The 17,189-nt window shown below is 46.2% G+C and overlaps 1 protein-coding gene across 4 annotated transcripts in view; it reads left to right on the forward strand.

Annotated features, from left to right (window-relative positions):
* NCKAP5 (NCK associated protein 5) overlaps positions 1–17,189 on the forward strand; it is a 1,061,124-nt gene that overhangs the window by 286,853 nt on the left and 757,082 nt on the right. The window lies entirely within an intron of this gene.

Genomic DNA, 17,189 nt, shown 5'->3' on the forward strand with positions numbered 1-17,189 from the left:
CCGAGGTCCCTTAGCAGATCCCAGCAGGAACGACTGGTCTGACCAGTCGTTCTTTACGGGACCCGTTAAGTGACCTTGTAGCTAATAACGGGCACGCAATTTGCGTGCCGTTATTAGCGCCTTTCCCATTCCCATTGAGCCCTATCGGAGCTCAAATGGGAAACGGGGAATGGTTTGGGATTTACTGGGTCCCTCAAAGTCAGAATGACCCGGTAAATCCCCATTCAGTCAGACCGGACCCGGGTTTGGAGGCTGCCTCCAAACTCGCAATGACCCCCAATGTCTAGAGCTTAAATGCAATCTTCCCTCCCCAAACAAGAGAGAAAACCATTTTTGAAAGTGACACTTTTTGGAGGATGTCATTCCCTAATAGACAGGTGGTTCCCTCTGGCACCACGAATAGGACCTGGTGCTTCATTTTGTGTCGCCCAGTTTTAATTTCCAGCTTTGCAGACCCTTCAACAGGAATTTCCTCCCGTCAAAGTTCTGGAGCTGTCCAGGAAGAGGGGTGAGAGGAATTTGGTATCTTTCCCCCCTTCCTGAATGTAGCCGCTCAAAGATCCTCTTTGACAGCAATGTTGTTTTCGATCGAGTGTCCACCAGTGCTGGAATTGGACATTGCCCTTGCACTTGGATGGAGGCGTAGAATCTACCTTCCTTCTCCTCCAATGGGCAAAGGTAATGGGTGTTTTTGGTAAGCTGGATGGTCAATTGCCTTATTTCTGACTCTGACACTGGGGTAGTGGGGTCAAGAGACGGTATTGGATTTGGGGAATCTGGCAAAGAATTTTGACACACCGCTATTTAAGGGGTTCCGGGCTCCCCTTGTTCTGGTTCTGGGCTCCCCCTCTTTCTGGAGGCAGTCAACATAAGTGGTTGGTGAGGTTTGGGGTTCCTCCTGTGCTGGTTCTGGGCTGCCCCCCCTTCTAGGAGGCGGTCCCCAGAATGTAGTTGGGTGGTTTGGGAATCTGTACCGACAGTTTCACACTCAGTAATTCGAGGAGTCTCGGGCTCCTCCTTTTCTGATTCAGGGCTGTCCCCCCATTTTTGGAGATAGTCCCAAAATCTGCTGGTTCCCCCCTACTTGGCGGTTTATTTTAAGTGGATGGTTGTGGATTTGAACCCGCAATACCTTCCGAACAAAGGATTAATATCTGTGTCCTTTGTTCGGAATGTAAGCCTGGACTTTTTATAGTCTTCTCTATGATAGAACACATTATTAGTTAACATGTTATTGTATATGGCAGAACTACAATATCGATCCTTGTTTACCCGACAGGGATTAACAACGCTGAATTGCTGAACGATATTTGACAATTGCGGGTTCAAATCTGCAACCATCCACTTAAAATAAACCGCCCAGTAGGGGGGAATCAGCAGATTTACCTACAGGTATGCCTTTCCATATTGTATAATAGATCATGAGTTAAAGAACAATATGATCCGGAGAGGTGATCGTGATATATTTCTTATTACAGCAAAAGTGTTTCAACACAAAAGGTGCTCCGTGAGTTGACCATGAAACGCAAAATCTCCTTTGTTGTCTGTCCGAATTAAGCAGGACTGAGACTTCGAGGTGAGCCTCCGTTAAAAAATAATGGTTAATTAAAAAGCATATGTACCTCTTTCTTCGAGTACACATGAAGATCTGTTTACCCTGCGGGACACAGCGCTTTTTAGCAAAATGTCCCGCCTCAGATCTTCTGTTGAGTACTACTAGTACATCCGAGATAAGTATTGTATTTTGAAGACTAATGCCCATTACCTCACAATTTTCCTTACTCTTACTTTATTCTTAGGAGTGTTATCCATACACCCGACAGTGGAGCAATCTATAATTCTGATTGGTTAGATTAGAAGACACAGGTTAGTGTATAGAACCATGTTATAATTCTTTTTGATCTAAATTACAGTAACAATAATGAATTCTCAAGAAATAGATCTAATTACACAATTACTTATTTCTATTGACCCCTTAGGAAGACTTGCAATGATATCAATACCTGAAGAAGGGCAAGCTGCCCGAACCGCGTAGTAATAGACTAGTGGAGTATACTAAAACATACACCTAGAACTCACTCCCGGTCCAGATATCGTGACAAACATATGAAGTCAAATCAAGAATTTGTGTTTATAATTTGTTTCATATTCAGTGTATACTGATTTATCTAACTACACATTACTGTGACTGTGAACAGTTTCTTTATTTGTATTTCTATTTGTGACATTGCCTTTTTCGGCTATTATGAATTTATTTGTCTTAGAAGTTTGTATGAAGCTACATTGAGCTTCAACCATGTGTCTATAAAAATATTAATTTCTGACAAAGGAATTGATTATTTACTTAAATATGAGCTATCATTACCTATGGAAATATATTTTCAATCATTTTACTGTATTAGTTGTGCACCTATTTGTGTCTCAGCATGTTGCTGAGACACCACTTTCTTCTTCTATGTACATCTGATCTGGTAGCACAGATCTAAAAGGTAAGCACCTAGAATTTTGGTTAATTACTCAGTTCCTTTAATTTCATCCAGTGACATATGAGTGCACCTCTACAACCAATCCGCTCCAGTTGGGACACCCACTCTGGCTGGTACGGGGGTCTCTGGTCCATCCTAGGAGTTTCACAGGAAGGGTAACTGTCCCTTCTCCCATAATACCCTTGGTTGGGATAGTTCTGGTAACCCTCCACCCTTGTCCTCCCCTCTCCCGGATTGGGCTGTCTGGGCTCAGGAAAGTGGGGAAAGAAATGAGGGTTGTTTTGGGGGTTGATGTTTGGCGGGTACCGGGGGAAGAAGCTCAAGCTGGCATTTGGGGGATTACTGCCCTCCTGGGGAAAGTTAGGAGGGAGGTTTCTTGGGTTGGCAGCTTTCTGGCTGGATCCCCCTCCTTGGGCTGGGGGAGTCCACACATAGCCCAGGATGGGTCTGTTGCCCTTGTAACGGGGGCCGATATAATCAGGCAAGTTAGGGGTCCCATTTGTGGGATTACCTCCCTGGCTACCTGTCTGGGATTGGCCCGAGGGCCTTCTGGGTCTTTGGTTAGGAGGATTTTGCACAGGAATATTTTTAGGCCCCCCCCTCTCCAGATCTAAAATGAGGGCAACCTTCACCTCTGTCACCTTAGCAGCAGCAGGGGTGTTAGCTGGTTTGGGGTTTTTATTTGTATTTTTATTCTCTACCGGTTTCTGCACTTCATAAATACTAGTCGCCTGTTCAATGACCCAGTCTAGTGAGACTGGGCCATTCATTGATCTTTTCACATCAAGACAGTCGAGCCCTATCATCAGGACAATATTAACCTCCATCTTTTCATACATGAAGTGCTGCCTTCAGACCCCTCTCTGTTCATAAATTAGAAGCCTTAACGGGCACTTCATCTCCAGGTGGTGACACTTTAATGTTCCCGTTGTATGTTTTAATGAATCCTGCATTTTCATAATTCTAAACCGAGGGTTTTTAAATGCAACTTTCGAAACCTTTGAAGGATCTCTTGATCTGCATTGGCCATCCCCCCTTTGATATATTTTAATTATTAAAGTAAATGTAAATGTCACAAATTAAATTATTCGCAAATGCTGGTACATTAGGTCATCTGAGTGCATGTCTACGGTTCTCAAAATAATTTGCAAAGTAGGTTGGAGCGAAGTTTTCCCAAATATAATTAAATCAGCGGCTGCCTCGATGAATTTCTGTATAATAGACACTCTTGTTATTAGTCTTTCCACGCACAGAAGAAGAAAACTATCGGTGCAATACCAGATTCAGGATTGCTCCTTTATAACGCTGCAGTCTTGTAATTAATTTCCATTACATTGAGCCCCAGTCCAATTTTTCCCTGCTTTATTGATAAAAAAAATTGAGGGGGACTTATTAATACTGCTTCCAGGGCTATCCTCACCATTAGGGAATACGACCTAGCCGCCAGTGGGAGCTTGTGTATGGAAAAGGAGGTCACTTATTAGATATTACTCATCCTGCGGCATGTAGAAGCTTGTTTAGTACTGCATCACACCATATCATGGGCAACAGGGACTGGGAACTAGTGATTACAATGCATAGCTGCTCGTGTGCCCAGATGTTGAAACCTTTGCTTGAATCTCCAAAGTGGCTAGGTGTGTGTTGCAGATGGAGTGAGATATGGTCCATTTCCTTACACCTGATGTGCAATATATTCGGCATTTTTGTATAATAGACAATCTTGTGGTGATGCATATCACATTGTTGATTGAAACCTAAATCAACATGACCCAGTAGAGATACCTCAGCTGTCTGCATAATGCATTCCATCGTCACAAACCCCCTCCAGCCTGTTGTATGGTGGTAGCAAGTTGCAGACAAAAGTGCTGTGAGATTGTGTCTTGGGCATCACTGCAACCCTGCTGCTGTGTATCCTTCTAGGCTGCAGCCTCATCACAAGTTGGAGATATTAGAGGTGCTGGACCTCCAATTGGAATTGCTGTTACTGCTGGCGGTAACCATGGAATCTCTGCCTGATTAGGAGTTTCTGTTGGTCCCACGTTCTTCACTGGGTTTTTGAGGTGCAAATACTAGTGGTAATACGCCGATTTATTTGGAGGTAGTACCCCTCTGCACATTCAGGCATTTCTGCAGCACTTGGTTTTACAAACCCATAACCAGATAAACCCAAATGTTATTTTGGTTCCTTCCAAACGCCTTTGTGTTTTCACTCTTCAGTACTATCACAATGCACAGGTTGCAGCACAACTACTTGATTGCACATTAATTGGTATAGGAGGATAGCATGGTATAGAGTGGATGCTAAATATACAGAATCTGCTGAGAGATATTAAGGAGTTTAAAAATGGGATAATGGAACGAAGGCTGGTTCCTCCCTCTGGAACCGCCTCCCCGTCCCCTCAAACTTGAGCCGGATCTTCTTACATTCCGTAAACTTCTCAAGACTTTTATTTTCTCCTCTTCCTTCCCTCTCCCTCTCTCCCGCCCGTGCTAACTCTCCCTCTGCCGCTGTGAGTGGGGCCTGGTCTCTTGAGAGTCATACAGGGGCCAGACCACCCCCATACGGGTCCCCCCCAGCATCTCCTGCCAGCACTTGCCTTCGGGCTCTCTTGCCCGAACTAGCCCAATCTGGTCCGCCTTGTCCACTGCACTCATCCTCCCTTCCCACCTCTTTCCCTGGCACTTGCCGCCTTGGCCCACCCAGCATTTGCCCCCACCCTGGGGACCTCAATCTGGAACTTCTCCCTCTCTCCCCCCACGCTCTTACCACCTTATCATGAACTGCACAGTAGGATTTTCACCAGGCCAATATAACAATTTTTTGTTGTTATACTTTTGTTCCCATGTCCCCTGATCTTGTCTTGTGGCACCTGGAAACAATTGTGTATAGGCGCCATACAAATGCCCAATAAATACAATTACAAATAAATAAAACTCTCCAATAAAATAGTGGCACTCAGTAAACTGATGGATGAAGCAGAACATTGTATAAAGGAAGCAGAAACAACGATATGTGAGCAATTATACGAAACAACTGGAGGTATAGGCAGAATTGGAAGCTAAATGCAAACTGCAAACAGCATAAAATCATTCTCAAAGAAACCACATCAAACTGCATGGGATTCTGAGTTCAATATCGGATGGCGATCTGAAAGAGTTTGTGCTGGAGCTATTTCATTCCCTGTTGGAACTGGATGTAGAACCAGTCCGACATCACGGACTGCGCTATGACAATCCGCTTCGACCACAGCTTCCCCGGATGTCCTCTCTAGAGTGAATTATTATTTGTTGAAAGAATAAAATCATGGCAGTTACGTGGAACTCTTTATCGATACGTTTCCAAGGTTCCTCGATTGAGGTTTTTCAAGATGTAGCTGCTGTCACTGTTTTATACAGGAGATCTCTACGACTTGTCACATCTTGGTCACATGAAAAGAAGGTGTTGTGAATTTCCCAGCACGCTCCTATTCACTTACAATATCAAGAACGGGATGGTTGAGAAATTTGAAGAGGCTGAGGTCTTATTGGTAGCAGAGGAAGGGTGGAATGCTGTGGACTTTGATGCCAGACGTGAGTGGAAACGGGATCCGAATGCAGCTAGAAAACACTGCAAGATGTGGTTGAAAGTGGGAAAATTGCCCAAGATTGGTCCGAAGAAAAGCATTGATTGATTTCACCTTGAACAGTCCTACTATTTGACAGTTGCTGATCTCCTGCATGTTGTAGGACCCTTGGGGGTTTCCCTAGTGACACAATGGATATTGTCAGGTTGGAGTTTGGTTGGTTGGAGAGGGAAGGGGAAAGTTATTCCAAAAGTTGAAATGTGTGGTCTGTTTCTTATAAGCACTGTGTGAGGCGACGATTGGGTATATTGAATGGCTGACACAGGGATTTCATTTGATGCGGCTTCTGCAATTGGAACATTACCCTTGGATAATTTGCAAATAGCAACCCTTAGTGTATGGGGGCCTTAATTCTCTGGTGAAGCAGAAAACTTGGTTGCAGAAGTTAATAGATAAGAAATTGGAAATTGTAATGCTTCAGGAAACACACCTTTGTCCAGGTGACGAGAGTAGATTGTCTCGTATGAAATTCCCTGTGCAATACTTTGCATCAAGTGGGGCAAAGAAAGGAGGAGTGGGGATCCTGATAGCCCGGGGTGCCCCGTTCCAGATGCTGAGAGTATTGAGACATCCCCTTGGGAGGTTAATTTGTGTAAAGGGTACGTTATGTGGCCATCTATCTACACTTATTTCCTTATATGTTCCCAATGAGAAATAGAGGAATTTTCTGTTGCAATTTTTATCAGAGGCGAAAGTCTTTGTGGACGGACAGAAGATTCTGGGGGGTGATTTTAATATGGTACCTGACCCAACACAAGATAAATCCCCACCTCTACCCCACATCGCTAGACTTTTGGAATGCATCAGCTTTAGCAAGGGTACTCAGCGAATTGAATATAGTTGATATTTGGAGGCTTCTACAATAAAACAAACACAATTTTACATACTTCTCGCATGTGCACAAGAGTTTCTCCAGAATAGACTTGCTTCTGGTTTCCCCAAGGCTGGTACCATGATTCTCTGATGTGACTTTGGGTCCCTGCATATTATCGGACCATACTCTTTTAGTTAGAGATTTGGTAGTGTCCTTTCTCAAACCAAATGTTCGACCCAGACCGAGATGGAAATTGTACGATCTAATCCTCAGAGACCCTATTTTGAAACAAGAGAGCGAATGTTGTCGACCTTTATTTTGCAGAAAATTCAAGGGAGGATTGCGCACCGCGGTTATTCTGGGATGCATTGAAATCAGTGGTTAGAGTGGATTCACGACATTCCCGGCGGCATTCACAAAGGCCTATAGGGACCATAGGGAGAGGTTAGAAGGGGGGGTTTTTACATGTGAAATTGAGCATAAACGTACAGGATCATGGAAAGCTTTTAGGTATCTGAAATTACCATGTACACATCTGGAACACCTGTTGGCTGATAGAACTGCACATGCTATACTCAAGACTAGCCAATATTATTATGTTCATGGGAACAAAGCTAATAGGCGGAAATTAGGCAGATACGCACATGTAGTAATATAGTGGACCTGAAGGATGTTAATGGAGTATTGCATTGTGCAGATGATGCAAAGGGGGAGATGGTGTGATGATTTGTTGGGTGCTTGATGAATGAGGAATCGCTTTGCTCACAGGAATTGCAAGAGTATTTACGTGTGTATGACCTACCGTATGTTTTGGAATCCGATCATACTTTCCACATTGGAGGAAGTTGACGAGGCAATTGCCTTCCTGAAACACAAGACTCCGGGACCGGATGGCTTTACTGTACTATTTTATAAAATATATAAAGCTCAACTCGCTCGTCATATGCTGTCTATCTTTAACTCCTTTTTAATTTTGGGATTGGTCACACCTACTATGGCTGAATCTGCAACCATCTTGTTTCAACTAGGTAAATACCCTAGTGAATGTGCATCATATAGACTGATAAATGTTAATGAATGTTGACGCTAAAGTGTGTCCGAAGGTACTTGCCTATAGGTTATTTATGGTCATTTCGGCATTGGTGGGTTTGGATCAAACAGGGTTTATTACGTGCAGAACCACGTTTGACATTATTAGGCAAATAGTGAACTTAATTGAAGTGGCTGAAACTCGAGGGCTTGCCCTGTGAGTGGTTTCCTTAGCCGCGACTACGGCTTTCGATCGTGTTGAATTGCCTTACTTGAGAGGTACTTTGGAGGCAGGCTCTACTTTTATAAAACTGGTCATGGACAAATATCAAGGGCCTAGGACCTCTAATTAACGGGGAAAGTCATGCTGCACTACGGATTTCGGGATTTCAAATAAATTATCAGAAATCGGTAGGTTTAGTTATGGGTATACTGCATGCTATGAAGGAGCAACTTAATGATATGACCAAGGTACAGTTTACAACAGACCCAATTTCATTATTAGGATTCCCCACTCCACACATGATATATATCTAGTGGAAGCTGCAGAGTATTACAGTTTGTTTTTCGAAACTCGAAAATGGGCGTCGACACAGGCGTGCCAGTAATACTATCCCTAGTGTGACGTCCACTGTACGCAAGATCCCTCACGCGTCTAGGATCCTCAGATTGTTTTTTTCCGCCATACTGGTCGGAAGCATCTTGCGGAGTTCCCTGGCCTTAGCCATACTTTTGCTAATTATTGAAGTTAAAATTATTTATTGACATCCTTCCCCATCCCAACGTCGACCCTCGACACTCGACGACGGCTGGAGAAAACATCAACCGTCGGCTGCTGCACAACGGATCTGGGCCTCGGAAGGCCGCTGGCCTCGGCCCGGGCCTAGTAGGCCGCTGGCCTCGGCCCTGCAAGTAGGGAGAGTGGGGGGTGGTACATACTCTTCACTCTTGGTATATAGGTACACCTTATATATTTCCTACACTTACCAGCCCGCTGCCTCAAGGTGCGTATGGAGGGTACCCCTTTCCAATTCTGCCCCAAGTGCAACCGCAAATACCCTTGGGTCGACAGGCACGCCACGTGCAATCTCTGCTTGCCGAGGGTCCACCCCGAAGCGAACTGCAGAGCGTGTAGTAGGTTTAAGCCTAAGACACTTAAGGACCGTTCGACAAAGCGTTGGGCCCACCACGCCAGGCAGGCGGCCATGGCAGCGGAGGGCGCCTTCAGCGATGGCAGCGACGCCGTACTTTCGGACGGCGAGGGCATTACGGCGTCGAAAGACTGCCGAGCGCAGGTCCCCGACCTCGGAAGGTTGTCCGGCAGGGCGGCTATGGGGAAGACCCCCGGCGACGCAAGCGCTACACACCCTACACACACTAAGCACACTAAGTCCAACCGAAGCTCGACGACGTCGACTTCTCGGAAAGAGGCACAGATAGAACGGTCCGACTCGGTGTCCTCTGGGCGCTCTCGATCGAGATCGCCGCATGACGCAAGGCAATCATCCACTCTTGCCAAGAGTGCCTCGCTCCCTAGATTAACGGAAGTTCGATCGTCGGAAGACGAAGACGACTTCCACCCCCAGGCCGCGCTCCAGGAGACCGAGGCCGCAGTTAACACCAGCAAGGCCCCACGCTTAAAACAAGGTACCTCTCCCGACCCTCGACGCCAGGCGTCGAAAGTCTCTGGGGCCTCCAAGGGGCAGGGAAAACATTTTTCCACGCACGGGGAGGGGGGGAAACAGTGGAAAGCACAGCCTTCCACTCCTGTAAGACCATCCTTCCACCCTAAGCAGACAAACAAACATAAATCTACTGGGACATCAACATCCAGCAAGGCTACCCTTGATAAGTCCTCTAAGTTGCCTACTAAAGCCATACCCTGTTCCAAAGAATGGTCCAGTGAAGACATAGACAGGGTCATGTCAAGGATGTCTTCCTTAGCTGATTTTTATGACAAGAACCCAGAACATTTCCTTTCGTATGACCCTCAAGGGGCCACACCCTCAGGCTCCTCTGATCCTATCCCCCTAAGTAAAAAGGCCCGGTTCGAAAGACCTGAACCCTTCGAGGTGCAGCCTTACTCTACTCCATACTCTACTCCACACCCCAGATACCAAGGACAGCCTTTCCCTGAAGGGGACCAGGAGTTTGCAATTATGGAGGAACAAACCGGGACTGAATACTATGCGGATGATGAGGACCTGGAGGAGGTAGAAGACGAGCAGGAAATTTACAGAGTAGATTCCCCGGTAGAAAGCGAAGCCCCAGTTACCGACTCGCCAGTTGATAACCAGCCCCTCCTTAATGAAGTTCTCGCTCGCGCGGCAGAACATTTTCACATCGACACCCACGGTGTACAGGAGGAAAGGGACTTCGCAGAAGAGTTGGTGGGAGAAAGGAGGCCGGTCGCTCAAACCATCCCTATCCTTAAATCCATCCAACGTAGAATAGATCCATCCCTGGTGAATCCAAACCTCACCAGAGCCGTCAACCCCAGAGTCGAAAAACTTTTTCGGGCAGCCCAGTCTGACCCTCTTTATATAAGAGGACAGCTTAAACCAGACTCCCTAGTGGTTACCAATACTCGGAAGAGGGCTGGGACACCCTTATCGTCATCAGAAGCTCCTCCCGACAAGGAGAGCAAAAGACTATACGGGTTTGGCAGGAAGGTAGCCTCAACGTCCGCCTACCAAGCAAGGATTGCAAACTCCACCACCCTGTTGGCAAGTTACAACTGCCATCAATGGGAAGAGGTCGCGGCGCTCATAGCCTCTGCTCCTGAACCGTTAAAGGGCCAGTTGGCTCGGATCTCGGCAGAAGGGAGAGCCGTGTCTGGTTGCATATTAAAAGCAACTTTCGACGCCGCGGACAACGCAGGAAGATTGATAGCAGAAGGTACTGTTATCAAGAGACATGCGTGGTTACGGCAGTCGGGGTTCAAAACAGAAACACAGGCTTCATTAATAGACAAGCCGGTGGAACCCGATCTATTGTTTGGGAAAGCGGTCGAAGACGCACTTAAGAATGCCAAGGACGAGTACGAGACTCTCAAATCCCTTGGCCAGCTTACCAACAAACCCCCTAACCAGAGGGGGAACAGTAATTTTCGTCGCCCACGCGGCCAAAATTCACAAAGAGGCAACTATGCCCAAGGACAGGGTCCACAATGGAACAACAACCAGCAGTCTACCCAGAGTTACGGCAGGGGTAACAAAAGAGGTCGTGGAAGAGGCAGAGGCAGCCCCAACAAGGGAGGTGGCACGCCTCCACCAAAGCAGTGACGCTCAGTTCAGGGTCCCTTCTCACGCAACCCCAGTAGGGGGACGCATTTCCAACTTCACCCAGGCTTGGGAAGGGATCACCTCAGACAGATGGGTGCTGTCAACAGTGTCCACAGGATATTGTATAGAATTACTGCAGCGTCCCCGGAACCACCCTCCACGACAAAGAGTACACTCCTTAGAACATCAGAAGATCCTTCTCGAGGAGATCGCCATTCTGCTAGAAAAGGACGCGATAGAACTCGTCCCAGGACACCAGGTAAACAAGGGTATCTATTCAACTTACTTCCTTGTGCCAAAGAAAGATTTAACAATGCGCCCAGTATTGGACTTACGGCCTGCCAACAAGTATGTCAAGCCCCAAAAATTCCTTATGACCACGCTACAAGAGGTAATCCCCCTCCTAAAAAAGGGGGATTACATGGCAACCTTGGATATGAAAGATGCTTACTTTCATATTTCCATGCTCCCAGCCCACAGAAAATACTTGCGCTTCAAGGTGGACAGTCGCCACTACCAATTCAAGGTACTGCCCTTCGGGATAGCTTCAGCACCAAGGGTGTTCACCAAGGTACTGGCGGTGGCAGCTGCACACCTACGCAGGGAGGCAATCCCAGTGTACCCTTATCTGGACGACTGGCTCATAACGGGGGAAACCCCAGGAATTTGCAGGTCAAACATTCAGAGGACTATCGACCTCCTCCACGAATTAGGCTTCTCTATCAACGAGAAGAAGTCAAGTCTGGTGCCAAGCACCTCAAAACAGTTCCTAGGAGCAATCCTAGATTCTCAGAAAGGGTTGACCTTCCCTTCGGAAGAGAGAATTCGGAATATACTACTGCAAATTCCACATTATCAGTCAGGTCAACAAATAACGGTACGCAAAGCAATGCGGTTACTGGGCATGATGGCGTCATGCATTTACCTGGTCCCCCACGCGCGTCTGCGCATGCGTCCCATGCAGGAATGGTTGGCGAAACAGTGGTCTCAGGCAAGTGGTCAGTGGGACGATCTAGTGGTCGTTTCGCCAACACTCGTACAGAGCTTACACTGGTGGACAAGAGAGAATCTTGCAAGGGGAAAACCCTTTTACGATCCCGAAGTACAGGCAGTGGTGACTACAGATGCATGCCTGACTGGGTGGGGAGCTCACCATCTCCACCACACAGCTCAGGGTCTCTGGTCTCACTCAGTAGCCAAGAACCACATCAACCTGCTAGAGCTTCTGGCAGTATTCCGAGCGCTTCGGGCGTTCGAGCCCCATCTGCTAAACTTGTCGGTGCAGATCCGGACGGACAGCACGACAGCCATGTTCTATTTGAACAAACAAGGAGGGACTCGTTCGCCAAATCTGTCCAAGCTTGCCCAGAAAATCTGGATATGGGCACTCAGACGGAACATCTTCCTGTCATCACAACATGTTCCAGGGGAGCTCAATTCCCTAGCGGATGCCCTAAGCAGAGACTCCCTCCCAGAGGAACACGAATGGGTCCTTCACAGAGATATCGTAGAAGATCTCTTCTCTCAGTGGGGTTTCCCCACTATAGACCTATTCGCCACAAGCGAAAACAAACAATGCCCAGGATTTGCATCCAGGTTCCCCCAGCCAGACTCCCAAGGGAACGCCCTGTGGATGAACTGGTCAGGGATGTTTGCGTACGCTTTTCCACCAACTCCTCTCATCAGGAAGGTGGTGTACAAGATGAACAAGGAATCGATGACGCTCATCCTAGTTGCTCCCATGTGGGCGAGACAACCATGGTTTCCACACCTACGCAGGATGGCGGTGTGCGAGCCCATCAAACTCCCAGCCTGGTACAACCTACTGTCCCAGCAACAAGGTCAAACAGTGCACCAGGAACACAACTCAATGAACCTGGCAGCATGGCTCCTGAGGTCATAGAGTTTGGCCATCTCAAGTTACCACAGAGGTGTATGGACATCCTAAAAGAATCCAGGAAACCAAACACAAGGCACTGTTATTTTGACAAGTGGAAGAGATTCGTTATTTGGTGCCAGAATAAACAAATCAACCCAGTTGATTGCACTCCTTCCAACGTTGTGACATACATGCTCCACCTGCTGGATGCAGGATTGGTTTTTAACTCTCTGAAAGTACACCTGGCAGCCCTCTCGGCTTACACCACATCCCATAACAAGGTGTCGTGGTGGAAAGTACCAGTAGTTAAAGCCTTCATGGAAGGAGTAAAGAGACTTCACCCTCCTATTTCGAACCCACCGCCAGGATGGGACCTTAATGTGGTGCTAGCTAAGCTCATGGGCCCCCCTTTCGAACCCATGCATAAAAGTAGTCTCAAACACCTGACTTATAAAACGGCCTTCTTAGTAGCCATTACCTCTATAAGAAGGGTCAGTGAAATTCAGGCTCTGTCAGTGCAGGATCCTTTCTTTACTATCCACAAAGACAAACTGGTTTTACGCACACACCCTAGGTTCTCACCTAAATTTATATCAAAGTTCCATGTAAACCAGTCCATCGAGCTTCCGGCTTTCTTCCAGAACCCGCAAAGCTCGGCTGAGGTGAAACTACACACCCTAGATGTGCGTAGGGCGGTCCTCTACTATGTAAATAAAACCAGACCGCTAAGGAAAACAGATCAACTGTTTGTCTCCGTAGCTACAGGCAGAGAGGGAGATCGCGTCTCTAAAGGCGCTATCTCGAAGTGGATTATCAACTGTATACAGCTGTGTTACTCTCTTTCTGAAAAAACTCTGCCTTTTACGCCAAGGGCCCACTCTACTAGAGGCATTGGGGCCACTCTGGCTTTCATTGCAAATGTTCCCCTCGACACCATTTGCAAAGCAGCTACTTGGAGCTCTATTCACACTTTTACTCAGCATTACTGCATTGACACTCATTCCAAGACAGATACACAAGTGGGACAAGCGGTTCTAAGACACCTGTTTGCTCATGACCCTTCTCACATCCCACCTCCTTCTTCTGGTACTGCTCGCTAATCTATGCACAGCATGTGATCTAAGCAGATTCCACAAGCCTCAGAAGGGATACATTACTCACCGTAATCGTATTTCTGATGCTTGTATCTGCTTAGATTCACATGCGACCCACCCTTCCTCCCCTCCGAGAGAAGGCGCATGATTGCTTGTAGTCTTACCTTTCTGTCTATCTGCTTGGATTATCTGTACTCGCGCTACTCCTCATGCTTCCTCATGTCAGAAAAAATACAATCTGAGGATCCTAGACGCGTGAGGGATCTTGGGTACAGTGGACGTCACACTAGGGATAGTATTACTGGCACGCCTGTGTCGACGCCCATTTTCGAGTTTCGAAAAACAAACTGTAATACTCCGCAGCTTCCACTAGATGTCGGCCTATGCACAGCATGTGAATCTAAGCAGATACAAGCATCAGAAATACGATTACGGTGAGTAATGTATCCCATATATATATAGTAAACTTTCCTGTGCTTTTTCTGAGTTTTCAGGATGACTTAAACTGGTGGAGTAAACAGGAAAATATCATGTCTCGGTAAAGTCACAGCAGTTAAAATAAACTTTATCCACAGATTGCTTTACGTGTGCCAAGCTGCCGCTGTTAAAATCCAGATCCCAGAGCAATGTAGACTTCAGTGAAAGATCTTCACGTTCACTTGGGGAGGGAAAAAAACAAGAGCCCCAAGACCTGTGTTCTTAAGGGATACCAGGAGGGGTGGTTGGGTGTCCCCCACGTGGTGAGGTATATGTTGGATTTCCAATTCATAGGCTTCTTTTATTGGTAATTAGGGACTAGCAAACCTAAAGGGGTGCATATTGAACAAGCAAAGTCTTCTGTTTCCCTAGGTACTCTGTTGCACATGGATGCATTTCAGCTGTTGGATTATAAGAACTTATAATCATCAACGAAAATAGCCCTGTTCCATTTGTGTAAAGGATTGCATAGATGGGGGATAGCTCCTGGGTTTAGTCCCATGACTTTGTTATGGTACAACCCTGCTTTTACTTGTAATGGCTTAATGAACATTCAGCATTGGAGGGTAGGTGGACGTCAGACACTAACGCAACTGTACGAAGGAGGAGTTCCTTTGTCCTTCGAGGGCTGTAAAGATAAATTCCAGATAGGTCAGGGGGAAAGCCTTTGATATAGGCAGCTTCGACACTGGGCCACACATCGGGTAGTCAGAAAGGTTGGCACTAGACAGGTTACAGCATTAGAATTGACACTGGAAATGGTTCTCAGTGCAGCCAAAGTCTCAACTCAATATAAGCTGTTGGAAAGGGAGGCTGCTTCTTGGAGGTCACCATATATGGTCCAGGGGGAGGCAGATCCGGGCACCCCATCGATGAGGTTACGTGGAATGATATTTGATCACAGAATTACGTGGCGTCCAGATGTATTACAGATAGGGAATGCACTTTCAAATTGTGTTGTAGATGGTATCTCCCTCCTACTAAGTGCATAAGACGTTCCCGGGTTGTTCCCCCATTTTATGGAGGGGATGTAGAGAAATGGGTGATTATTTCCACATGTGGTGGCTATGCCCAAAGGTACATGCCTATTGGTTGGAAATGCTGCATGTGCTGAAGGGGATAACTGGATTGTGCCTTATGATGGATCCCTTAGTGGTGTTCCTGGGGGGAGCTGCTGAATCAGTGTATGCTCATACTGGTAGCATGGCTACTGACACATTTATCATTAGCAGCTAAGATCACAGTGGCAAAAAGTTGGAAATCCACGCACGGGCCAGTTCTCCCAATGTGGTGGGTTAAAGTCTGGGAGGTACTAGTAGCTGATCCAATCATGGGTATGGCTGTGGAACAATTGCAGGGGTACCTTAAGATCTGGTTGCTTCTCATTGAATACTGCAATGATAATTCGCCGACCGTGTATAAGCTGATAATATTACGAAACTTTGTTATTACATGAAGGGGACAATTTATGTTTCATTTACTCTCTTATATATTTTTATGCCTGCCTGTTAAGGAGAATGAGGGGTCAGATTGGGTGGTAAACTGAAGGGGATTGTCCCGCACTTTATTTTATTATGTTTCCTAAGGTGCCTTTTCTCCCTTCTTTTTGATTATGCTTTGACAAAGATATTGTTGTATATCGTGACCCCACAAAAAAAGACATTATGGCATGGGTCCGCAACCTGTGGATCTGCAGATGTTTTGGACTACAATTCCATGGACTGCTCACTATTGGTTAATCTTTCTAGGGCTGATGGGAGATGTAGTCTTAAACATCTGGAGAGCCAAAGGTTGCAGACCCCTGCATAGACGTATGAAGCGGTTGATTGCATGCATTTAGGAATACCTTCTGTATTAACCTCGAAACCAAAGCTATCTGGCTTGGAAACAAATGACAGCATTGGAGACCATTGTTTCATCAGTGGGGGGCCTGGCCCATGCACACTCACTCCCACGTAACAACCTAATTACTAAATAACGCAATCAATAACGCAATTATAGAAAGTGCTGGTCTATCATGAATTTCAATTAACATTTTGTTGCTGGTATAACGTGCATTTATGTTTGTAATTCGATATGTGTCTTGTTCAACAAACGGTTATAAGAAACACTTATGAATAATCAATATAAATACAATATTCATTTTCTGGATTTAGATTATCTTCGCCTGAGGCAGATACGGAGGATGCCTAATACAATTTAAAGTTGTTGCATAGAAAGTTTGCTGATTGATTAATTTGGCACTAGACTGAGATGATGTCCTGCCTGTAGTGTCAGGAGCATCAAAAGACCCCTGCAGTAACAACCCTCCTCCCTCCCAAAGTGAATGAAGTGGTTTCAATGCTTCACTTTACATTTGCAGGACTAGCTCTCTTCTCTTTCATTTAAGGTGTCATAATATATGCTGCAAGCTGAGAGTCTACAAAATATAAAGCGCGACACGTTTGCATTTGTTTTGGTTTGAATTATGTTGCAGCCCTGTTTGATTTCGTGACAGTCACGA

Source organism: Ambystoma mexicanum, chromosome 9, assembly GCF_040938575.1.
Source record: "Ambystoma mexicanum isolate Mex_15411 chromosome 9, UKY_AmexF1_1, whole genome shotgun sequence".
In the NCBI taxonomy this organism is placed as follows: Eukaryota; Metazoa; Chordata; class Amphibia; order Caudata; family Ambystomatidae; genus Ambystoma; species Ambystoma mexicanum.